The following is a 25,196-nucleotide window of genomic DNA, read 5'->3' as shown; positions in this document are numbered from 1 at the left end:
AGCTCAGATCCTGCCACTGCACTCCAGCCTGGGCGTCAGAGGAATACTCTGTCTCAAAAAAAAAAAGAAAAGAAAAGAAAAAGAAAAAAATGGGGGACAGGGGCACCAGCCTTTTTGGGAGAGTTAGCCTCTCAAAACCTCGATGTCTTCATCTCTAAAATGAGCGTAAGGATGGCATCCATCCGTAAAGGGCTTCCTCGGTCCAGCGCCAGGAACGGAAGAAATGCCTCATAATCAGAAGCCCTGACCTTACCCACCCACCTCCCCCTGAGTCACTGTTTCCCTCCCTCCTGGCAGGGACAGTATCTGAGCCACGCCTATGTCCCGGGCACCTAGCACATGGAGGGGGCTCATTGAGGGTTTGTTGAATGAATACGTGGCTGACGGGAATTGCCTAACGCTGGGGAAAGGTGCTAAAAGTGGCAGCCAAGGCCATACAGCAGGAGGTTTGAAGCAGAGATGGCTGGGAGCTCACTCCAGCCACAGGGCCTTCACACATACCATTCCCACTGCCCAAATGCTGTTCCCTGGCCACTTCACCAGGGTGACTGGTGCCTCCTTCCGTTCTCAACTCAAAAGTCCCCTCCTTGGGAAGTGTTCCCCAAATCCTTTCACTGGATCCCCCTGACTTCTGTCTGTCTTTGATAACATGTGGTCCTGTTTTGTTTTTGTTGTTTGAATTCATGTGGTTATGTGACTACTGTCATGGGCTTTTGTTCATCTTGTTCACTGCTGTGCTCCCAGTGCCTAGCATGGGGTGTGGCACACAGTAGGTGCTCAGTAAACAGCTGAACGAATGAATGACTATTTAAGAGCTAAGGGACTTCAGAGCCAGAAACCTGGGAGGTCCAGAGAGACGGAAACACAGAGTAGACCAAGTTGAAAACTCCCCCTGACGCCCACAGTCCTGCCACCACCCTCTGCCTCCCATTTCCCCATCCGCAGGCCCTGGCTGGTCCCAGCTCCCACCCAGATTGGCTGGGATCTCCCCACCCATCTTGAGCCCTGATAGGGCCATCATCTCACCTGGTAGAAGGCAGGGGCTGTCCCAGAGGACCTGGGAGGCAGCCTGGGGTCTTGGCACAAACACCAGGTGTGGAGTCAGGGGTCTCGAAATAGAGGCCCTGCTCCACCTCTCCCCGCTGTGTGTCCCTAGGCAAGTGGCTTTCCCTCTCTGGGCCTCAGCGTCCTCATCTGCAAAGCAGGGATAAAGCAGACATCTCAGCACTGTTTTGAGGATGTCATTAGAAAGAGAAATCATAATGGCGCCCACTCTCTGATCACTGTTCATCAGGCTATGGCTCTAGCAGGCCCGTGCTAAGAGCCTCCTAGACCTGAAATATCCTTCAACCCTCCCAAAGTCTTTTCAACCCTCTCAAAGCAAGAGCGAGACAGGGTATGGCATGGTGGTGAGAGTGGGCTCTGGAGCTGGGTTCTCCACATCCAGATCCTGGCTCTACCCCTAAATAGCTGTGTGACCTTAGGCATGTGACTTAACTTCTCTCTGTGCCGTTTCCTCATCTGTAACGATGGGGTCATTGTGATAAATGCACAAGACACTGTAGGGTGCTAGGGGCATCACAGGTCACCCTGCACCTCAGCCGTTATTGATATTGTGTAATTCTGGACACACCAGGGAGGCAGGTTCCGATTATTCTTTAGGGAGGCAGAAGGCCTGGGAATCGGTCCAGAATTTCCTCTGAGAACCCATGAGTGGGGAAAAGGCCCCCTGACTGGCTGGGTCCTCGGGCAAGGCTGTTTGCCCTGAGCGCCCAGCCCAGCTATGAGACGCCCCCTGCCTGTGTGAATTTCAGCCTGTCCCCTGTGCCCCTGGGGCCTCAGGCTACCCAGCTGCACAATGGGGGTATGGTTTGCATGCTCCCTGGGGACCACCCAGCTCAGAGAATGTGGGGTTGGGGAGGCCCTGGGGAGACCTGCTGAAGAGCTCAAGGGATTACCATGGTCTCCTGAGGGACAAGTCAATGGACCTGGGGACAGGTCCAAAGTCAGTTTCTATGGCAACCTATTCCATTGAGGTCACGATACCCATCAGCACTCACCCAGCTGGTGTCCCACAAGAACTGCTGACCTGGTTACCTGCAGCCCAAGGCTTGATGGGGGCCCAACCAGCCCGCCCCCTAGCCACTTGCTTCCTGGTGCAGCATTTATAGTAACTACTAGCAGGCCCTGTGCTCCTCACTATAGGGGGACATAGAGACGAATTAGCCAGGTCCTGCCTCAGGACCCCAAAGCAGGGGACTTGTTTATGAGACTTTAAGAGGAAGTAAAAATTAAAAAAAAAATTTTTATGGAGGAAGAACTATCTAAGAGCCTGAATTTTCTTTAGAATAAAATAAATGTTGAGGAGTGAGCTCCCTGTCACTGGAGGTAATCAAAGACGGGAGAATGGGTACTTGGCTGATGTGCCATGAAGGGAGACAGAGAGCCAGGGCTAGACCTTAAGGGCCCTTCCAGTATCAAGGATACATGTCACCTCTTGGAAGGGGACAAGAAGAAAAGACACAACCCCTGACCCCTGCACTCACAAACACGAAGACCACTCCCCACTGGGGCACTCAGAAAAAGCATAACAGGGACCTTTAAGACGAAGCTAAGGTCCTGAGCCACCAGGTGCAATGTTTGATGGTTTGTGAGACTGTTTTTTTGGTCTTGGTGGTTGATCCTGGTGTTTGTGGAGAGGCAGACGGTTGAGGTTAAGAGCCGGAGTGCTGGAGCAGACTCCCTGGTTTGAATCCTGGCCTGCCGCCCTTCGCCTCAGTTTTCCTCTCTATCGATCGGGAATAACACCCATGTCAGGACTGCTGGGAGAATCCGTGAGAAAAGTACACGGAACATGCTCAGGATGGCACGGAACGTTACCAGGCCTCCGTAAATGGTAACTTTTATCATTCAGAGTGGACTCTTTGAGAACTACAAGAAGATTTAAAAAAAAGAAAAGAAAAAATAAAAGAAAATGCCCCATAATTCTGCCCCTAGAAGACAAACACCTGGGTGTGGTGGTGCGTTTCCTTCCAGCGTCACAGCAACGCAAGACGGTCAACAAACTGGGGTCCACCCAGTGCCCTCCACTGTGCACTCGCGGCTGTCAGGGCCAGGCAGGATCCATCTCCATGCCCCCAGAGACCAGGACGGGCCTGACACCCACTAGGTGCTCTGGAACTATTTGCAGAACAGACAAAAGACTAAATGGGCATGGATGTATAATTTGCATCCTACTTTGTTCCTGCAATGCCACACTGAAAAGACTAAATATCATTCCGTGGTATTCAAATACTCCCAGAGCTCAGACCTTGAATTTGACCTTGCTCTAAGTACTTTGCAAACATTGACTCATCGGCTCCTCATGATAATCTAGGAGGTAAATACTAATCATGTCTTTATCTTACTGTTGAGGACATTAAGATACAGAGAGGTTGAAGAACTTGCCTGAAGTCACACAGCATGGGTGAGAGTGAAAAGGGGCCACCACACTGGGCAGGTGGGAATCAGGGGCTGAAACTCACAGGCCCCACCTCCTACCCCCAGGGACTCTCTCTCACAAAGCAGCCAGATGGCCTTGGAAGAGGGGTGAGAGGATAAAGCAGCCCACCCCACTCCCAGAGAAAGCCTGAGAAAGCTCCGAGCAGAACGTCCTTGAGCAAGAATGGCCCACTGAGGGACATGCGGGTAGCACTGTGGCCCCCACTTTCCAGATGAGGAAACTGAGGCCCTGAGATACCCAGAGGAGATTCTACACTGCCGCCTCCCTCTTTTCACTTTATGTGTTAGTGTGTTCAGAGCATCTTCTCAGGCCACTCCAAGCTCTCTCGTTCTTTTTCTTTTTTCTTTTCCTTTTTTTTTTTTTTTTTTACTCCAAGCTCTCTCGTTCTTTTTCTTTTTTCTTTTCCTTTTTTTTTTTTTAACTCCAAGTTCTCTCGTTCTTTTTCTTTTCCTTTTTTTTTTTTTTTTTTGAGATGGAGTCTCACTCTATTGCCCAGGCTGGAGTGCAGTGGCGCGATCTCGGCTCACTGCAACCTCCGCCTCCCGGGTTCCAGCGGTTCTCCTGCCTCAGCCTCCCAAGTAGCTGGGATTACAGTCACCGAATACCACCCCTGGCTAATTATTATTATTATTTTTTTTTTTTTTGAGACAGAGTCTCCTCTGTCGCCCAGGCTGGAGTGCAATGGTGTGATCTCGGCTCACTGCACCCTTCGCCTCCCAGGTTCAAGCAATTCTACTGCCTCAGCCTCCTGAGTAGCTGGGATTACAGGTGAGTGCCACCACTCCCGGCTAATTCTGGTATTTTTAGTAGACGCGGGGTTCCACCATGTCGGCCGGGCTGGTCTCGAAAGCTACACGGCTCTTCACTCGATGACTCAGTGAGGGTGGGAGTTAGTCTCGGAGGGCTGCTTCCATGCCGTGGGACCTCACGAGAGACCACCCTCCTCCCTGTCACAAAGCTCTATCCTTGCACTTCCTGGTTCTGGTGCCCAACTGCCGAGTCACCATGAGTTGCTCCTTGGAGAGGGGCCAACCCCCCTCATCTCTTCCGCCACTTGCAGCCTCCAAGGTAGAGATAGACCCTTGCGGGGGTCAAGGGGAAGCAGTGGGGGCCCCACAATGGGGCTGCCTGAGGTTCCCAGGGAAAGGTGGCCCCTTTCCTTCAGGAAGCCACTCCTCACCGTGGGCTCTGGACTCCTCAGCAGACAGGGGCCTGCACTATGGCTCGCTCCCTCGAGAGGTGCTGAGTTGCTGCCATAAGAACTTTTCCCTCGGCGTTCCCAGTGCCTTGAGCTCAGCAGGTCCCCAAGTGGCCTAGTACCTCCCACTAAGCCTGCATCTCCCCCCCACCCCCATCCCCATCACTGACTCAGCGACACCCCTGCACATCCCACCCCAGTCATTCTCCAGGTATTGGCAGAGCACCTGCCATGTGCCAAGCCCTGTGTGGGGCTCTGCCCTTGGGGAGCCCCGGGGTAGTTCCTGAATCTTCCTCAAGCGCATTCCTCCCCTCCACCCTGTCTATCTCCAGTCCTTCAGGCCAGGGCCCTGTGATCCTAGGCCTGGACACAGCAGTGTGGGCCCCTCCAGTCCACCCTCCCCCTGCAGCCAGAGGCGGCTCTGTAAACCTCACAGACGACTGGGCCTCATCCGCTTAAAACTCTCCACAGAAAGCCGTTAACAACCTACGTGTTCCTCAGAGAGGGGCTGGTTAAATAAAGGGGCTCCAGTCCTCAAGTGGACAGCAGTGCAGCCATTACAAAGAATGAGAGCTGAGAGTGGCCTGATAAGAGACCCCAATACACTGTTTCAGTGAAAGGAAGGCAGCGGCAGGGTAGAATCTCCTCTGGGCATATTAGGGCCTCAGTTTCCTCCTCTGGAAAATGGGGACGATGCTACCCACATAATAGGGTTGTGAGCAATCAAACATGATAATGCAGGTAGTGGGCTTAATGTGGTGCTGGGCCTGTAGCAAACATGAGCTGCTATTATCTCTGTAAAGGAGATTGAGCCTGGGCAACATAGTGAGACTCTATCTCTACAGAAGATTAAAAATTAGCCTGTAGTCCCAGCTACTTGGAAGGCTGAGGTGGGGGGATCACTTGAGCCCTGGAGTTTGAGGCTGCAGTGAGCTATCATCGCGCCACTGCACTCCAGCCTGGATGACAGAACGAGACCCTGTCTCAAAAAAAAAAAAAAAAAAAAGAGAAGAAAGAAAGGAAATTGCACACACACACATGTGCTCTGCCTGAGCAACACAGTGAGACCATGTCTCAAAAAAAATAAAATAAAATAATAATAATAATTTTTTAAAAACTAAAAGAATAGAATTGGATTGTTTGTAACACAAAGGAATGATAACTGCTTGAGGTGACGGATACCCCACTTACCCTGATGTGATTATTACACAATGTATGCCTGTGTCAAGATATCTCATGTACCCCATAAATATATACACCTACTATGTACCCATAAAAATTAAAAATTAAAAAAACTTTAAAAAAAGAAAGCTCTGGAAGGATTCCAAATTCATCACAATGTTTCATCTCAAAAGTGTGGGATGGGGAAAGGAAAATCCCTTTTTCACTTTACACCCTGTATCAGTTGACATTTAGAAATGACTTTGTCATGATTTTCTAAAGTGACAATTTTTAAAAAACATTCAAGAGCTTCCCATCATAACCCTGTGGATGAGGCCTAAAGCCATCACCTGGGTCCACACGGCCCTGCAGCTGGTGGTGCTGCCGTCTCCCATGGCGTGTCCCATGCTCCCACAATGATCTACCCAACCACAGGGTGCCACACACTCTCTCTCACCTCCTGGCTCACAGATGCTCAGACCACACGGCTGTGCAGCCACCACACACCAGCCCCTTCCTTCCTGACTCTGAAGAACATCATCTCACCTCTTCTAAGGGTGGAGAGTAGGCCAGGAGCTTAGGAGCTGAGAGTGAGGACTCCAGTCAAACCTGGGTTCGAGTCCTGGCTGCACTTCTTAGTAGCTACATTTTCTTGTGCAAGTCACTTTGCCTGTGAGTTTCCTCCCCTTTAAAATGGGGATAGAAACCTAACAACTGAAAAGTACGAGTGAGAGTCCTTGTGGCAGGAAAAGAATAAGTGCATGATAAACAGCACACAATGTTGTTTACTGTTGTTATTATCATTCCAGGGAATAAGAGGAGGCAGTGGCAGGGCCTTGAATGCCAAGCACAAGGCTGGGTGCTTTACACACAGTTGGTTCTTAATTGACCCAACAGCACAGTGACGCAGGGACTGTAACTGCACCCACTTTACAGATGGGATCAAGGTTCAGAGAAACTAAAACCTTGTCCAAGGCCACACAGCAAGTGAGTGCAGCAGAGCTGGGGTGCTCACGGTTCAGGAGAGCAGTGTCAGAACCTACCTCTGGTACCCCGCCCACTGTGCCAATGACCCCATGGTCCAAAGCAACACAGGGGTCAGAGGGCAACCTATGACCTCATTGCCCACATCTTAGACCCTCCAGGGAAGCAGAAGCATCACAGAGCAGTCAAAAACTACAGGTGGGGCTGGGCACAATGGCTCATGCCCGTAATTCCAGCACTTTGGGAGGCCGAGGCAGGTGGATCACCTGAGGTCAGGACTTAGAGACCAGCCTGGCCAGCATGGTGAAACCCCATCTCTACTAGAAATACAAAATTAGCTGGGCATGGTGGTGCATGCCTGTAATCCCAACTACTTGATAGGCTGAGGTAGGAGAATCACTTGAACCAGGGTGGTGGAGGTTACAGTGAGCAGACATCGTGCCATTGCACTCCAGCCTGGGCAACAAGAGCAAAACTCCATCTCCAAAATATGTATATATATATACAGGTGGCCCAGGGCCAGAATGCCAGGTTCAGATGCCAGCTTGCAACTTCCTAACCATGCAGCCTTGGGAAATGGGAATTGGTGTGATTATTCCTACATAATGTGGGGTTCATTGTGAGGAAGCGTGATGTCATATTTGTAAAGTGCCTGGCACATAGAAAGTGCTCGGCACATAGAAAGTGCTCAATATCTAATTGGCTATTATGATTTCTGTGCAAGACCTTGTTCAGACACTTGCCCTCTTTTGCAGTCACTTTGACAGTTAGGCAAAAGCCTCCAAAATGCCTACTATATGTGCCATGCCCTGTGCATGGTCCTGAGGGGTGTTGTCTGGTGGAGTTGATTAGGAGCCAAGGCCTACAAAAGCCCCTTTACAGGGAAAGAACCCAGAAAAGACAAGGATATCACTATGGACTGAATGTGCATCCCCCACCCCAGATTCACATGTTGAAGCCCTAATCCCCAGTGTGGTGGTGTTTGGAGGTGGGCCTTGGGAGGTGATTAGGTTTACATAAGTCATAAGGATGGAGTCCTTATGACGGGATTAGTGCCCTTATGAGAAGAGGAGGAAACCAGAGCCCTGTCTCTCTCTGCCAAGTGAGGACACATTAAGAAGGTGGCCGTTTGCAAACCAGGAAGAGAGTCCTCATCAGACACTGAATCTGCTGCCACCTTGATATTGGACTCTCCAGCCTTCAGAGCTGTGAGAAATAAATGTTCATGGTTTAAGCTGCCCAGTCTATGGTATTTTGTTACAGCAGCCTGAATGAACTAAGATACATGTCCACCAGTTAACCCCACTCTAAGATACTTGCCAATACAATTAGCTTAGAAAAAGAGGGTTGGGTGTGGTGGCTCACACCTGTAATCCCAGCACTTTGGGAGGCTGAGGCAGACAGATTGCTGGAGCCCTTGAGTTTCATACTTTCCAGGGCAACATGGTAAAACACCATCTCTAAAAAAAAAACACAAAAATTTGGCCAGGTGTGTTGGCTCATGCATGTAATCCCAATACCTTGTGAGGCAGAGGCAGGAGGATCATGTGAGCCTGAGGAGTTTCAGACTAGCCTGGGCAACATGGTGAAACCCCATTTCTACCAAAAATACACAAAAGAAATTAGCCAGGCATGATGGTGTGCACCTGTAGACCCAGCTACGCAGGAGGCTGAAGTGAGAGAATCACTTGAGTCTGGAAGGTTGAGGCTGCAGTGAGCCATTATCACAGCACTGCACTCCAGCCTGAGCAACAGAGTGAGACTCTGTCTCAAAAAAAAAAAAAAAAAGAAAGAAAAGGAAAGAGGCCAGGTGCAGTGGCTCATGCCTGTAATCCCAGCACTTTGGGAAGCCAAGGCAGGTGGATCACCTGAGGTCAGGAGTTCGAGATCAGCCTGGCCAACATGGTGAAACCTCGTCTCTACTAAAAATACAAAAATTAGTCAGGCATGGTGGCAGGCACCTGTAATCCCAGCTACTCGAGAGGCTGAGGCAGGAGAATCACTTGAACCCAGGAGGCAGAGGTTGCAGTGAGTGGAGATCGTGGCACTACACTCCAGCCTGGGTGACAAAGTGAGACTCTGTCTCAAAAAAAAAAAAAAAAGAATAGAAAAAGAAATTGAAGAATAAATGGAATCAGAAAAGAGAAGGTAAGAGTATTATTATTGGCCAGTTGTGGTGGCTCACACCTGTAATCCCAACATTTTGGGAGGCAGAGGCGGGTGGATCACCTGAGGTCAGGAGTTCAAGATCAGCCTGGACAACATGGCGAAACCCCATCTGTACTAAAAGTACAAAAATAAGCCAGGTGTGGTGGTGCATGCCTGTAATCCCAGCTACTCTGGAGGCTGAGACATGAGAGTCACTTGAACCTGGGAGGTGGAGGTTGCAGTGAGCCAAGATTGCGCTACTGTACTCCAGCCTGGGCAACAGAGCAAGACTCTGTCTCAAAAAAAAAAAAAAAAAAAAGAGTATTATTATAGTAGTTGGTATAGGTATAAGTCTGGGAAATCCAAGAGAATCTACTGCAAAACTATTAAACCAAAAGCAAATTAAGTAAAGTGGCAGGGAATTAAGTTAACATTCCCAAATCAATTATGTGTATATATACCAATTGCAATTAGAAAATAAAATGAAAGAAAGCTTAGCATTATTAAAATATCGGCCAGGGGCAGTGGCTCACACCTGTAATCCCAGCACTTTGGGAGGCCGAGGTGGGCAGATCATGAGGTCAGGAGTTCAAGACCAGCCTGGCCAGTATGGTGAAACCCCGTCTCTACTATAAATACAAAAATTAGCAGTGTGTGGTGGCAGGCACCTGTAGTCCTAGCTACTCGGGAGGCTGAGGCAGAAGAATCGCTTGAACCCAAGAGGCGGAGGTTGCAGTGAGCCGAGATAATGCCACTGCACTCCAGCCTGGGCAACAGAGCAAGACTCTATCTAAAAAAAAAAGAAAAATTATTCATAAATCAATCTAAAAGTTCAATGTGATCCCAATTAAAAAAAAACCCAAGTTTTTTTTAACTAGGCAAGTCAATTTCTAAATTTGTAAGTAAAAACATATGACTAAGAGTAGCCAGAGAACTCCTAAAAAGAAGAGTAATGAGGGAGAAACAGCCCAACCAGACAGTAAACCTTACTATAAAGACACAGTAATTAAAACTGTGTGCTATTGGCACATCAGTACATCAGGGGAACAGAATAGAGTCCAAAAGTTGTCCTGAAACATATGGGAATTTACTATATAATGAAGATGGCAGTTTATACCAGTGAGAAAAAGGTGGATGATTTTTAAGATGGAGCTAGGACCAACAATCTGCTATCAGAAAACAAAGCTGGATCTCAATCTCACTATATATGCCAATAAATTACAAATCAATCAGATTTAAACCACAAAATACTCAAACAATAAAGCTCTAAAAAGGGGAAGAGCTGGGCGTGGTGGCTTACGCCTGTAATCCCAACACTTTGGGAGGCCAAGGCAGGAGGGTTGTTTGAGTCCAGGAGTTTGAGACCAGCCTGAACAACATGGTGAAACCTCATATCCACAAAAAATATATATATGTATGTGTGTGTATATATATGCATATATGTATATATGTGTATATGTACATATATGTGTATAATGTACATATATGTGTATGTGTGTACATATGTACATATATGTGTGTATGTGTACATATGTACATACGTGTGTATGTGTACATATGTACATATATGTACATATATGTGTGTGTGTGCGTGTGCATATGTAATGTGTGTGCATGTGTACATATGTAATGTGTGTGTACATGTGCACGTATGTACATGTATGTGTGCATGTGTACATATGTGCGTATGTATGTGTGCGTGTGTACACGTGTACATATGTGTGTGTGCATATGTACATATATGTATACATGTGTATGTGCGTGCATATATGTGTACATGTGTATGTGTGTATGTGTATATATGTATATATGTACATATGTGTATATGTGTATATATGTACATATGTGTATATGTGTATATATGTACATATGTGTATATGTGTATATATGTACATATGTGTATATGTGTATATATGTACATATGTGTATGTGTGTATATATGTACATATGTGTATATGTATTTATATATGTATATATGTGTATATGTATTTATATATGTATATATGTGTGTATATATGTGTATGTATATGTGTGTATATATGTATATATGTGTATATGTGTATATATGTGTATATATATGCATAAAGGGGAAAAGATAATGAATTTTCATATCTCTGAATGGGGAAAGCATTCCTAAACATGACATAAGACCTAGAAACCATTTTTTAAATGATAAATCAATCTACATAAAAATCTGATATGGCTCAATAGACATCATAAACAAGTTCAAAGGACAAAGAAAAATAATTGCAACTCATATGATAGGTAAGGGTGTTTTTTTTTCTTAGCATGTATATAATAAGCTCCCATAAAATAAGAAAAATGACAACATATAGTTTACAGAAAAAGCAAACAAATGGCTTGCAAACATATGACAAGATGCTCAACCTCACTCATAAGATAAATGCAAATTCAAACCATACCAGCCACCCAACAACAGCAGATACACGTTCTTCTCAAGTGCACATGGAACATTCTCTGGGATAGACCATATGCTACACCATAAAACAAGCCTCAATAAATTTAAAAGGAGTGAAATCATACAAAGTATGTTTCCAACCACAATAGAATGAAGAAATCAATAACAGAAAGAAATTTGGAAAATTAAAATATGTGAAAACTAAACAACACGCTCCTCAATTACCAGTGAGTCAAAGAATAAATCACCAAAAAGCTTAGAAAATACTTTGAGATGAAAGAAAATGAAGACACAACATATCCAAATATATGGATGTGGTAAAAGAGAACTTAAAGGGAAATTTCTAGCTGGAAAATCCTATATTTAAAAAAAAGAAACCGTCTAGATGTGGTGGCTCACGCCTGTAATCCTAGCACTTTGGGAGGCTGAGACAGGTGGATTGCTTGAGCTCAGGAGTTCAAGACTAGCCTAAGCGACATGGTGAAACCCCCATCTCTAAAAAACACACACACACACGAAAAATCGTCAGGCATGGTGGCACCTGCCGGTAGTCCCAGCTACTCAGGAAGCTGAGGCAGGAGGACTGCTCAAGCCCCGGAGTTCAGAGCTGCAATGAGCCATGATTGTGCCACTTACACTCCAGCCTGGGCAACAGAGTGAGACCCTCTCTCAAAAAATAGAAATAGGCCGGGTGTAGTGGCTCACGCTTGTAATCCTAGCACTTTGGGAGACCAAGGGGGGCGGATTGGAGGTCAGGAGTTCAACCAGCCTGGCCAACATGGTGAAGCCCCATCTCTACTAAAAATACAAAAATCAGCCAGGCATGGTGGCAGGTGCCTGCAATCCCAGCTGCTTGGGAGGCTGAGGCAAGAGAATTGCTTGAACCTGGGAGGTGGAGGTTGCAGTGAGCCGAGATCACACCATTGCACTCTAGCCTGGGCAACAAGAGTGAAACTCCGTCTCAAAATAAATAAATAAAAATAAGAAAGATTTCAAATCAATAACCTAAACTTCTACCTTAAGACACTGGGAAAAGAAGAGCAAACTAAACCTAAAGCTATACAAGGAAGGAAAGAATAAAGATTAGAGCAGAAATTAATGAAATAAAAAATAAAAAGCAATAGAGAAAATCAACAAAACCAAGAGGTGATTCTTTGAAAAGATCAACAAGATTGACAAACCTTTAGCTAGATTGAACAGGAAAAAAAGAGAAGACTCAAATTACTAAACTCAGGAATGAAAGGGAAGACATTATTACTAACCTTAAAGAAACAAAGATTATAAGAGACTACTATGAATAATTCTATGTCAACAAACTAGATAACTTAGATGAAATTCCTAGGAAAAAAACACAAATTATCAAAAATAAGAAGAAATAGGCTGGGCACGGTGGCTTACGCCTGTAATCCCAGCACTTTGGGAGGCCAAGGCGGGCAGATCACCTGAGTTCAGGAGTTCAAGACCAGCCTGGCCCACACGTATATGGTGAAACCCTGCCTCTACTAAAAATAAAAAATTAGCCAGGCGTGGTGGCACATGCCTGTAATCCCAGCTATTCAGGAGGCTGAAGCAGGAGAATTGCTTGAACCCAGGAGGCGGAGGTTGAGGTGGGCGGAGATGGCGCCATTGCACTCCAGCGTGGGCAACAAGAGTGAAACTCCGTCTCAAAAAAAAAAAATAAAAGAAGAAGAAGAAGAAGAAGAAATAGAAAATTCAAATAAATCTAAAGCAAGTAAAGAGATGGAATTATTAATTTTAAATCTTCTCACAGAAGCAGCCCAGGCCCAGATAGCTGGACTGGTGAATTCTACTAAATACTTAAAGAAGAAATTATACCAGTTCTTCTCTAGGAAACACTTCCCAACTCATTTTCTGAAGCCGGTATTACCCCGATACCATAACCACACGAAGACATCACAAGAAAAGAAAATTACAGACCAATAACTTTTATGAAAATGAATATATATATTACATATATATAAATCTTCTACAAAATACTAGAAAACTGGATCCAGCAACATATGAAAAGAATTAGATGCCATGACCAAGTAAGACCGATGTCAGGAATATAAAGTCGGTTTAACTTTTTTTTTGAGACGGAGTCTTTCTCTGTCACCCAGGCTGGAGTGCAGTGGCACGATCTCGGCTCACTGCAACCTCCACCTCCTGGGTTCAAGCGATTCTTGTTCCTCAGCCTCCCAAGTAGCTGGGATTACAGGTGCCTGCCAGCACAGCCGGCTAATTTTTGTATTTTTAGTAGAAACAAGGTTTCGCCATGTTGGCCAGGCTGGTTTCGAACTCCTGACCTCAGGCAATCCTCCCGCCTTGGTCTCCCAAAGTGCTGGGATTACAGGCGTGAGGTACCAAGCCCAGCCAAAGTTGGTTTAACTTCTGAAAATCGATTAATGTGATACACTATACCAATATAATAAAGGTCAAGAACCATGTAATAATTCTAATACATGTAGAAAAAAGCATTTGACAAAATTCAACACTCCTTCATGACAAAAACGATAGAAGGGAACCTCCTCACCCAGATAAAAAGCAGCAATGAAAACCTCACGGCTAGGCCGGGTGTGGTGGCTCACACCTGCAATCCCAGCACTCTGGGAGGCCGAGCCGGGTGGATCACCTGAGGCCAGGAGTTAGAGACCAGTGTGGCCAACATGGTAAAATCTCATCTCTACTAAAAATACAAAAATTAGCTGGGTGTGGTGGCAGATGCCAGTAATTCCAGCTACTCAGGAGGCCGAGGCAGGAGAATCGCTTGAACCCAGGAGGCAAAGGTTTCAGTGAGCCAAGATCACACCACTGCACTCCAGCCTGGGTGACAGAGTGAGACTCCCATCTTAAAAAAGAAAAAAAGAAAAGAAAGAAAAGAAAAAAGAAAAAGAAAACCCCAGAGCTAACATCCTACTTAACGGTAAAAGACTGCGTGCCATCCCCCTAAGATCAGAAATGAAAAGAATATCTACCCTCACCACTTCTATTCAAGATTGTACTGGAGCTTCTAGCCCGGACAATTAGGAACGAAAATGAAACATAAGGCATCCAGATTAGAAAGGAAGAAGGAAAACTCTCTTTTTTTGCAGATAATATGATCTTATATATAGAAAATCCTAAGAATTCCACCAAAAAATCAGTAGAACTAATAAATGAGTTCAGCAAGGCTGTAAAGTACAAAATCAATATACAAAAATACATTGTATTTCTATAGGTTGGCAATGAAGAATCCAAAAATAAAATTAAGAAGGAAATTTATGATAGCATCAAAAGAATACTTAGGAATAAGATTAATGAAAGTATAAAACTTACACTCCGAAAACTACAAAAAAATTTTGAAAGAAATGGAAAGACATCCCGTGTTCATGGCTCAGGAGCCTAAATATTATTAAGATGGCAATACTCCCCAATTGGTCTGCTCCCTATCAAAGTCCCAGCTAGTTTCTTTGCCAAAATTGACAAACTGATCTTAAAATTCATATGGAAAGTCATGGGACCCAGAATAGCCAAACAGTCTTTAAGAAAAACAAAGTCTGAGGACTCACACTTTTCAATTTCAAAACTGTAAAACAACAGTAACAGCATGGTACTGGTATAAGTGTAGACTTATAAACCAATGGAGGGGAATTCAGAGTCCAAAAGGAAACAATCACATTGACAGTCAATTGATTTTATACAAGGGTGCCAAGACAATTCAAGGGAGAAGAAGCTGGACACCTTCCTCAAATCCTGCATAAAAATCAACTCAAATTGGATCACAAACCTAAATGAAAGAGGTAAAAATAAAAAACTCTCATAAGAAAATATAGGCGTAAATGTTATGACCTTGGATTATGATTTCTTTTTTTGTTTGTTTGGTTGGTTTATTTGTGTTTGTTTGTTTATTTGTCTGTTTGTTTTGAGACGGAGTCTCACTCTGTTGCCCAGGCTGGAGTAAAATGGTGCAATCTCAGCTCACTGCAACCTCCGCCTCCCGGATTCAGGTGATTGTCCTGCCTCATCCTCCTGAGTAGCTGGGATCACAGGTGCCCGCCAATGCGCCTGGCTAATTTTTGTATTTTTAGTAGAGACGGGGTTTCACCATGTTGGCCAGGCTGGTCTCTAACTCCTGACCTCAGGTGATCCACCCGCCTCGGCCTCCCAAAGTGCTGGGATTACAGGTGTGAGCCACCGCACCTGGCCAGATTATGATTTCTTAAATACAACACCTAGAGCACAAGCAACAAAAGGAAAAATAAACTGCACTTCATCACAATTAAAAACTTCTGTTTTCCAAAGAACAACATCAAGAAAATAAAAGCACAACCCACAGAATAGGAGAAAATATTTGCAAATCATATATCTGACAAGGGACTTGTATCTACAATATATAAAAATCTCTTACAGTGGCTCATGCATGTAATCCCAGTGCTTTGGAAGCCAAGACAGAGGATCTCTTGAGGCCAGGAGCTTGAGACCGGCCTGGGAAACAGAGTGAGACCCCTACTAAAATTTTTTTTTAAATTAGCCAGGCGTGGTGTTGCATGCCTGTGGTCCAGCTACTCAGGAGGCTGAGATGGGAGGATTGCTTGAGCCCAGGAATTTGAGGTTACAGTCAGCTATGATCACAGCATTGCACTCCAGCCTGGGTGGCAGAGTAAGATCCTATCTCTACAAAATAAAAAAAAAAAAAATTAAGTCAGGCACGGTGGCATGCACTTATAGTCCTAGGTACTTGGGAGGCTGAGGCAGGGTGATCACTTGAGGCCAGGACTTTTAGACTAGCCTGGGCAACATAGTGAGACCCTGTCTCTAAGAAAAAAAATAGATTACATTAATAATAAAAATAGGCAAAGAACTTGAATAGACATTCCTCCAAAGAAGATATACAAATTGCCAATAAGCACATGAAAAGATGCTTAATGTCACTAGTAATTAGGGAAATACAAATCAAAACAGCCGAGTACCGTGGCACATGCCTGTAATCCCAGCACTTTGGGAGGCTGAGGTGCGAGGATCACTTGAGCCCAGGAGTTCGAGACCAGCCTGGGCAACACGGTGAGACCCCCCATCTCCACAAATTAAAAAAAAAAAAAAAATTAGCCAGGCGTGGTGGCACACACTTTTGGTCCCAGCTGCTCGGGAGGCTGAGATGAGAGGATTGTTAGAGCCCAAGAGTTTGAGGTTGCAGTTAGCCTTGGCAACAGAGTGAGACCCTGTCTCAAAAAAAAAAAAAAAATCAAAACCACAATGAGATGCCACTTCACAGACACTAGGATGGATGGCTAGAATCTAAAAGACAAATGTTGGCAAGGATGTGGAGAAATTGGAACCCTCAGACATTGCTGATGGGAATGTAAAATGGTGCAGCTGCTTTGCAAAACAGTCTGGCAGTTCCTCAAAAAGTTAAACACGGAATTACCATATGATCTAGCAATTCTACTCCTAGGTACACACTCAAAAGAAATGAAAAACATATGTCTATACAAAAACTTGTGCATGAATGTCCAGAACAGCATTACCCATAATAGCCAGAAAGCCCAAATGTCCATCAACTGATGAATGGATAAATAAAATATGGTATATCCATATGATAGAATATTATTTGGCAAGAAAAAAAAATGAAATATTGATCCATGCTACAATATGAGTGAATCTTGAAAACATTATGCTAAGTGAAAGAAGCCAGCCACAAAAGAGCACACTTGAATGATTCCATTTCTATTAAATGTCCAGAATAGGCAAATCTATAGAAACAGAAACTAGATTAGTTGCTGCCTAGGCCTAGGGAAGGGAAGTTTAGGGGGAAGTGGGGAGTGACTGTAATGGGTGAAGTTTCTTTCTGGAGTAATGAAAATGTTCTAAATTTGACTGTGGTGACGATTGTACAATTCCGTGACTCTACTAAAAACCACTGAATTGTATACTTTAAATAGAGAAATTGTATGGTATGGGAATTTTATCTCAGTAAAGCTGTGATACACATTTTTCAAATAAACTACACTGGGGGCCACTGTTCACCTATCAGATTGGCAAATTGCACTTATGCAATTTATCCCCAAATGTGATAACACCCTATGCTGGTGAGAGTGAGGAGAACAGAGGGTGTGGTGACACCAGCACAATCTCTCTGAAAGACAATTTGGCAATACCTATCACAATTATACACCCACCGGCCCTGCAAGGTGGAATTGATCCTAAAAGAACACACGAACACAAGGCATATGATTGAGGATATTCATTTGTGGAATTGTCTAGAACAAGCAAAAGCCTGGAAACAACCAAAATATCTGTCCTTAATTAAATAAAGTGTGACCACCATACATGCAGTGGAATACTACGCAACCATGAACAAGAAAAGTGCAGCACAAATAAATGATCTCTGAGGTACACTGTCAAGAGAAAAAAGTCAATTGTGGACAGGGTAGAGTGTGTGCTATCATTTGTCTAAAAAAAAAAAAAATTTCTGGCCAGGGATGACGGCTCATACCTATAATCCCAGTACTTTGGGAGGCCAAGACAGGAGGATTGCTTGAGCCCAGGCATTCGAGACCAGCCTAGGCAACATAGTGAGACTCTGTCTCTACAAAAAAATAAGTAACTGGCTGGGTGTGGTGCGTGTGCCTGCAGTCCTAGCTCCTTGGGACACTGAGGTGGGAGGATCATTTGAGCCCAGGATTTCGAAGCTACGGTGAGCATGATTGTGACACTGCACTACAGCCTGGGCAACAGAGTAAGACCCTGTCTAAGAAAAAAAAAAAATTCTTTGCAAATGTATAATATTGAGTCAAGTGCAGAAGCTAAAAATATCAACACCTGGCATTCCCATCATTATTGAAATTCACATTATGCTAAAAAAATTGTTAATATACATGCTTATATATGCTTGGATCTCCCTGGAAGGATACACCAGAAATTTTTTCAAGTGGTTGCCTCTGGCAAGGAGACCTGGGTGTGAGAGAGGCTTACTTTTCCCTGTCGTGTGTGTGTGTGTGTGTGTGTGTGTGTTGATGTCTTTTCTTTCCTTTTTAAAAAACACAGGCTTACCTGGTTTCAAATCCTGGCTCTGTCTCTCATAGCTGGGCAAGTTGCTTCACTTCTCTGAGCTTCTGTTCTCTGTTCTGTAAAGGGAGGGACAATAGGATTAATATCCACCTTGTGAGGTTGGTGTGGAAGATGAAATAAGACAGCACAAGCTCAGGGCCTCCCCCTGTGCCTGGCTCCTAGCAAGTGCACAGTCCCTGTTTGCCATTCATCTGTTACTATGGACACGGCAGTGCACTGTAACAGGGACCACCAGAGAGCCTCAGAGCAAGTGTTCCAAGGACCAGCATCTCCTCTGGCTGGGAGAAACTGGGAAAGGCTTCCTGGGGGAGGCAGCATTTGCGAAGGCCTTCGAGGACAAGGATTTCCACAAGTAGAGATGAATGGGGGCCACGTTCTTGGCAAAGGGGGCTACACAAGCAAGAGGCCGGGAGTGGGAAAGCCCTGGACAGCCACTCAGTGGTGCACTCCTGGGCTTCTCCAACAAGATTTAGCTGAGCACCTACTGCGCCCCAGATGCCGTAGTGGGAAAAACAGTCAAAAGCCATGTGGCTGGGCTGGCCGAGGGAGGAACTACTGAAAGTATCGTGACAAGGATAACGAGGGGCCAGGTCCACGTGCTCATAGAGCAGGCCAGGAAATGGAGGCTCAGAAAGGGAGAGGGGCCATCCAAGATCACACAGCAGGTTCCCAATTTCTGAACATAGCCTCTCTCAGGTCCACCCTCTCCTTGTCCCCTAGACCTGGAGAAGAGAAAGTCCAGAGGGGTCCTCCTGCCATGCCCTCATCACGGGGTGGACACAGAGGCCAAATAAACCAGGGGCCCCACAAGGAGGAGGGACGGTTGGTCCTCAGAGGATAACAACAGCTACGGCGTCACCATCACGGTGCTCCTGGGTGGCGGGCACCATGCTTACGAGCTCAGTGAACCACCCCAACCCTCTGTGGTGGGCTCTGATTTGCAGATGAGGAAACTGAAGCACAGAGAGGCGGGGCTGCTTGCCTGATGTCACACAGCTCATAAGACACAGCACCGGGAGGCAAACCCAGACTATCTGGGTTCCACCGTCTCGTACCCCAGAGCCCATTCCTCAAAGGAGGCCCCGGCAGGGCATCTATCAGTGATCGCATCCTCTCAGAAGGGCCCAGGGTGGAAGCTGTTCTCAGCCAGTCCTGGAATGCCTCCTGATAACAGTACCCCAATGGCAGGGGAGAGGTGGGAGGCGGGGCAGGGAAGAGCAGTGGTGGGTGTAGTATCAGGCCTGTGCGGGGATGGAGGGGGAAGGCGGTGGGCAGGGACTTGGCCCATTAGCAGCCATCCTCTCCCTGATGGGAGAGCCGAAGGACTTGTCAGGCACCTGCCATGCACCACGCTCATCACCTCATCGCACAGATGAGGAAACTGAAGCACAGACAGGTTAAATGGTGTGCCTGAGATCCCAACTCTTAGCAGCCGAGTGACAATCCCTAACCCTCTGCATGTCTCCCTAACCGGGACGGCCACCCAGAGCCCCTGGGAACCGCCCAAGGAAGGAGCCTGGGCTCCTCTTGGCAAAACCCAATGTCACCAGCTGCTCTGGTCCAGGCGGGGGTGGAATGGGGTGTGCTGATGGGGGTGCAGAAACCCACACTTCTCCCCCTCACATCCTCCCGCCTGGGGTTCACGCTCCCCTCCAATGTTCCCAGCAGCCCTGTAGCAAGCTGTGGCCACACTCATTTTACATACAAGGCCACAGGGGCTCCAGGAGGCTGCCCCAGCCAGAAGGCAGACAGCCAGGATACCAGCCAGATCCGAGGGACACCAGAGCCCATCCTACCCCACCTCCCCTGTGAGGAGCACAGCAAGGGCGGCCCAGGAGGGAGCCTGGGTGCAGAGGCGCAGGCGGACCAGGATGCCAGGTGGGCAGGGCCTTGTTCAGAGCGAGGTCTGGCCAGAGTGTGTTCCGGTATAACTGGGTCACTGCTGGCCCTTGGCCTAGGCACGAGGGGGCCCAGGGAAGACCCCGAGAGGGATATGTTCCATGCAAGTCACGAAGGCCTGCAAAACTGAGAGCAGGGCCAGGAAGCTTTTCTCAGGCCCCTGGGAGCCGGCGGTCAGAGAACAGTGGCCCTTCCCACAGTGTCTTGTCAGGGACCGTCATCTCCAGCTCCAAAGGGCCAGAGGGGCAAGAGGAGACACCTAAACCATGGTGGCCTTCCCAGAGGAGGGGGTATCTCAGCTGAGGCCCAAAGGCTAGGTGGTTTGTGAAGAGAGGGTGGGGAGTGTGATCCAGGCAGGTGGGATGGCTTTGACAGGGCCTGCAGCTGGGACCGCTTAGAGAAAGGTGAGGGAGCTATGTCAATTTCAGTCCTGCAGCCTCAGTTTCCTCAGCGGCAAAATGGGGGAAAGACTGGCACACCAGGGTGGCTCTCTCTTCCCTATACCCACTTCCCACCATCTCTCCCTCCTCCGCGCCCCCACACCCTGGAGTGAGGTCACTGAGAAGGAGACAGCATCTAGGGACTGGTGAGTTGGAGGGGTTAGGAGGCTTCGCAGACACCCCCACCCCACCCCAGGAACCATCCCAGAGTCTGTCACCAGGCAGCCCCATAACGGGGTGGGTAGGGCAGCTCACAAGGCCAGGGGGTCACAGCCCCAACCCCCAGGAGCTTTTGTGGGCCCTTCTCCTTGGCAGCTGAGGAGGCTAAGGCTCAGAGAAGGGGGCTGCCAGGCCTTGGTCACACAGCAAGGCCAAGGCCTGCCCTGGAATAAGGGTGTGGGCTGGGGGCAATGGCACTGAGGATAAGATTCTTGGGGCACCAGGCCCCAAAGCACTGAGCTGAGGAGAAACTGGAAGAGGAGACAGAACCTTGGGGCCCAGCCTGCTGAGGGCTAACCACCACGTGGCTGAGTGGAAGGCTTCCATGAGAATCACTGTGCGGCCAGGAGCAGTGGCTTGCACCTGTAATCCCAGTGACTCAGGAGGCCAAGATGGGAGGATCGCTTGAGGCCAAGAGTTTGAGACCAGCCTGGGCAACAAAGTGAGACCCCCATCTCTACAAAAAAAAAAAAATAGAAAAAAAATGTAACCGGTCATGGTGGTGCCCAAGAGTTCCAGCTACTCAGGAAGCCAAGGTGGGAGGATTGCTTGCACCCAGGAGTTTGAGGCTGCAGTGAGCTATGATTACACCACTGCACTCCAGCCTGGGCAACAGAGTGAGACCTTGTCGCAAAAAAAAAAATAAAGACATAAATAAGAGCTAACCTGGGCTTCAGCATCTCTGCCTGCACACAGAGACCCCGGCATCTCTACCTGCACACAGAGACCCCAGCATCTCTACATCTCTACCTGCACACAGAGACCCCGGCATCTCTACCTGCACACAGAGACCCCGGCATCTCTACCTGCACACAGAGACCCCAGCATCTCTACCTGCACACAGAGGCCCTCAGCAGCACTCCTGCCCTGCCCCTGCTCAGTGTCAGGAGAGGATCACAGAGAACACTGAGGTGGCAAGTTTTGTTCTCTCCCAGCCGTAGGTCATCTTTCCGAGAGCCCCCAGCTGCCCCACCCCTGATGGCTGATGGCTGATGTGCCTTGTGGAGATGGCCGCCAGCCGGCCCCTGCCCACGGCACCCACTGTTCCCTGCCAGCTGCTTTGGGAACACACAGTGCCCCCTCCTCCCCGCCCACACCCATGCAGTATCTCCCTCCAGGGACACTGGTGGGCAGGAGCGCCTAGTGGCCAGGCCCCTCCACACAGCCCAGCCTGAGCTCCAAACCCACGCCCTGGCCCCATTCAAGCCTGCAGGTGGCCTGCCCCTGGCTGTGTGGTCACAGGAAGGTCAGCCTGCCTTTACTCATCCATGAAATGGGTCTCTGGCAGGTCTCAGAGGGAGGAGAGGGCATCCGAGACAGGCTGGGGACGGGTGATCGTAAGATGATAAAAACGATCGACACTCCAGCCTGGAGATCACAGGACCAAGGCCAAACTTGGATGGAGGGGGCCTGCCACAAGCTCCCATCCCTTGACCCTCCCTTAAACTCGTAACTACCCTCTAGCTTCCAAGCCTTTGCACATATTCTTCCCCCCGCTAAGCTCCACCACCCACCTCCCCTTTCACTGCCCCACCATGAACTACAGTGTACCCTTTCGGCCTGACCACAGGCAGTACCTGACCTTGCCTGCCCCCCCACAAGCTGAGAGAGGGACCGCCACCCTTTTCTGGGCTCATGTAGCCTCCACCACATAGGGATTAAGAGCTAGACTGCCAGGATTCAAAACCTAGCTCTGGCCCTTCCTTGCTGTGTGACCTTGGGAAAGTTACTCCACCTCTCTGTGCCTCCACTGCCTCTCCTGTCAAATAGTGATACACATCATCTACCTCAAAGGACTGTTGTGAGGATTAAATAAGTTTATATCTGTGAAGCACACAGGACTGGACCCAGACCCTAGCAAGTGTGCTCTAAGTGTTTGCTATCAGTCAAAAGAGTAGGAGCAGCTATTCTTTGTTGAGCACCTACTATGTGCCGGGCCTATGCTAGGCATCCTACTTGAATGATCTCACAATAGCATGACAGCGGGGGCTATTATGAACCTCGCTTTATGGCAAGGAGGGGGAAGTCCAGAGACATCAGTTGCACCATCAAAATATATCTGGGAGAGGAGGGGATTTTTGCTGATATTAAGAAGTTAGGCCATTAGATGGTGGCTTACGCCTGTAATCCAGCACTTTGGGAGGCAGAGGCAGGAGGATCACTTGAGTCAGGAATTGACTCAGGAATGACCAGTCTTGGTAACATAGAGAGACCTCATCGCTACAAATTAAAAATTTTAAAAACTAGCCAGGTGTGGTGGTATGCGCCTGTAGTCCCAGCTACTCAGGAGGCTGAGGTGGAAGGATCGCTCAAGCCCGGGAGCTTGAGGCTGCAGTGAGCTGTAATTGCACCACTGCACTCCAGCCTGGGTGACAGAGTGAGACCCTGTCTCACCAAAAAAAAAAAAAAAAAAAAAAAGAGAGAGAAAGAGAAAGAAATTGTTCACATTTTTTACATGGACTTTAGTTTTATGGCTACTTTTTAAACACAAGAGTCCTTGTCTTTTAGAGATACACACTGAAATATTTCACACGTGAAATATGATGCCTGTCATTTGCTCTAAAATGACACAAGATAGCATGGGATAGAACAGGTGTGGAGGAGGCGGGACTGGCCATGGGTAGTGGTGCTTGGCTCAGCGATGGGTTCATGGGGTTCATTCTATGAACATGCCTCCAGAATAGAGTGGGAAAAGCAAGATTAACTTAAATGATGCAAAGAAAAAAAAATGCTTGGCCCTTTGACCCTCCCAATAACTACCCCCAGACTGAGCGAACCGCCACCCCCTAGACTAAGGCAGCAGCCACCTCACTGGTCCACCCACCTCCACCCTCAGCCCCCAGTCTGCTCTTCACACAGCAGCCAGGTGCACCCAGAACTCTCGTGTGACCCCATCTCGCTCCAAGTCCAAAGCCTGCATTTTAGATGGCTCAGGTGCCCTCCCTGATCCGCCCTCCTCTCTCCATTCTTCCCCTGTTCTTCCCCTTTCTCACTCTGTTCCCCTGGCCCCCTCCAGTTCCACCAGCACTCCAGGCTCTCCCCTGCCTCGGGGTCTCCCCACTGGCTGTTCCCTCCCCAGGGAGCTGCATGGCTCCTCCCTCCCCTCCTTTGTTGTGAGCTTCTTTGAGGTGTGAGGCCTTCCCTGGCCACCATCTAATTGCGACCCATCCTCCACGAGCCCGCCAGCAGGCCCACCCGCTTCCCTGCATTATGGATTCGTGGCCCTTACCGCCTTCTTACGGGCTGTGTGTGCAGTTTCCTTATTTGTTGTGTTCTTCTGTCTCCCCCTCTAGAATGTGAGCTTTGCAAAAGCAGGGATCTTTGGTTGGTTCCTTGCTATCTGCAGCTCTAGAACATTGTTGAGCACAGAAAATATTTGTGGGATGGATAGACCGACGGATGGGCCCCACCTAGGGCCCCACAGGAATAAGAGGTGGCAGCCCTCGGCCCCAGATCTGTCCAGTCCCACAGCCTATGCCCCACCACTGTGCCCTCCTGCCACCTGCCTGGTCCATCTCTGCAGCAGAGCTTCTGCCCACCCTGGCTTACACAGGGCAGAAGCAAGTCTGAGACAACTCCAGGCCCTGATCCCCACCCAGCATGGCCCAGGCCAGGAACTGAGGTCCCAGAGGATGTTTGCTGAGTGAGCAAAGAGTGAGTGAAGAGTGAGCAAGGGGCCGTGCGCGGGCCAGGGCAGCCAGGACATGCCTGGTCCCGTGTCCGCGGCGCGAACATGCTCAGGGACAGTAGACTCAAACCGGCTCTGCCAGTGGGGCTGGGGTGGAAACGGCAGGCTGGGGCGGACACCGGCAGACATGGAGGGGTGCACTGGGGATGGGGCCTGCAGCCCAGAAAGGGCAGAAGCCCAGCAGGGGGGCCACGGAGCTCCTACCAAACTCACGCCCTGGAGAGCACAACTGTCCCAGCCCTGACCGCTCTTCTGCTTCCTCCCAGGCAGAAAAGGGGCCTCTATCAGACCCCAACCCCTGGCCTGCACTGTAGGGGACTGGATCCCTTCCCAATGGGACCTGTGCAGGGCCTGGAAGCCCTCCAAGGAAGCGTACTGCCTGGAAGTGGGTGGCGCCTGAACAGGGCAAGGAGAGGTGAGCCCTGGGCTGTGCAGAGACCACCCGGTACGGAAACCCTGATCTGTCCCAAGGTGCTGGGGAGACTTGAGTG

The 25,196-nt window shown here is 48.1% G+C and overlaps 1 protein-coding gene across 9 annotated transcripts in view; it reads right to left on the bottom strand.

Moving 5' to 3' along the window:
- Window positions 1–25,196, bottom strand: part of SRC (SRC proto-oncogene, non-receptor tyrosine kinase) — a 59,540-nt gene that overhangs the window by 21,703 nt on the left and 12,641 nt on the right. For 5 of the 9 annotated variants that reach the window (XM_034946947.3, XM_034946944.3, XM_034946943.3 and 2 more), the window contains 2 exons: window positions 18,442–18,515; window positions 1,027–1,194 (listed from right to left, as the gene is read on the bottom strand). The gene's annotated coding sequence lies outside the window, so the exon portion shown is untranslated. The remainder of the gene's footprint in view (window positions 1–1,026; window positions 1,195–18,441; window positions 18,516–25,196) is intronic. The other 4 variants (XM_055104487.2, XM_034946945.3, XM_063600883.1 and 1 more) reach the window with 1 other exon arrangement.

The sequence above is a fragment of the Pan paniscus genome, chromosome 21 (assembly GCF_029289425.2).
Source record: "Pan paniscus chromosome 21, NHGRI_mPanPan1-v2.0_pri, whole genome shotgun sequence".
In the NCBI taxonomy this organism is placed as follows: domain Eukaryota; kingdom Metazoa; phylum Chordata; class Mammalia; order Primates; family Hominidae; genus Pan; species Pan paniscus.
Note: the sequence above shows the minus strand (reverse complement) of the source record. Positions and strands in the feature narration are given on the sequence as shown.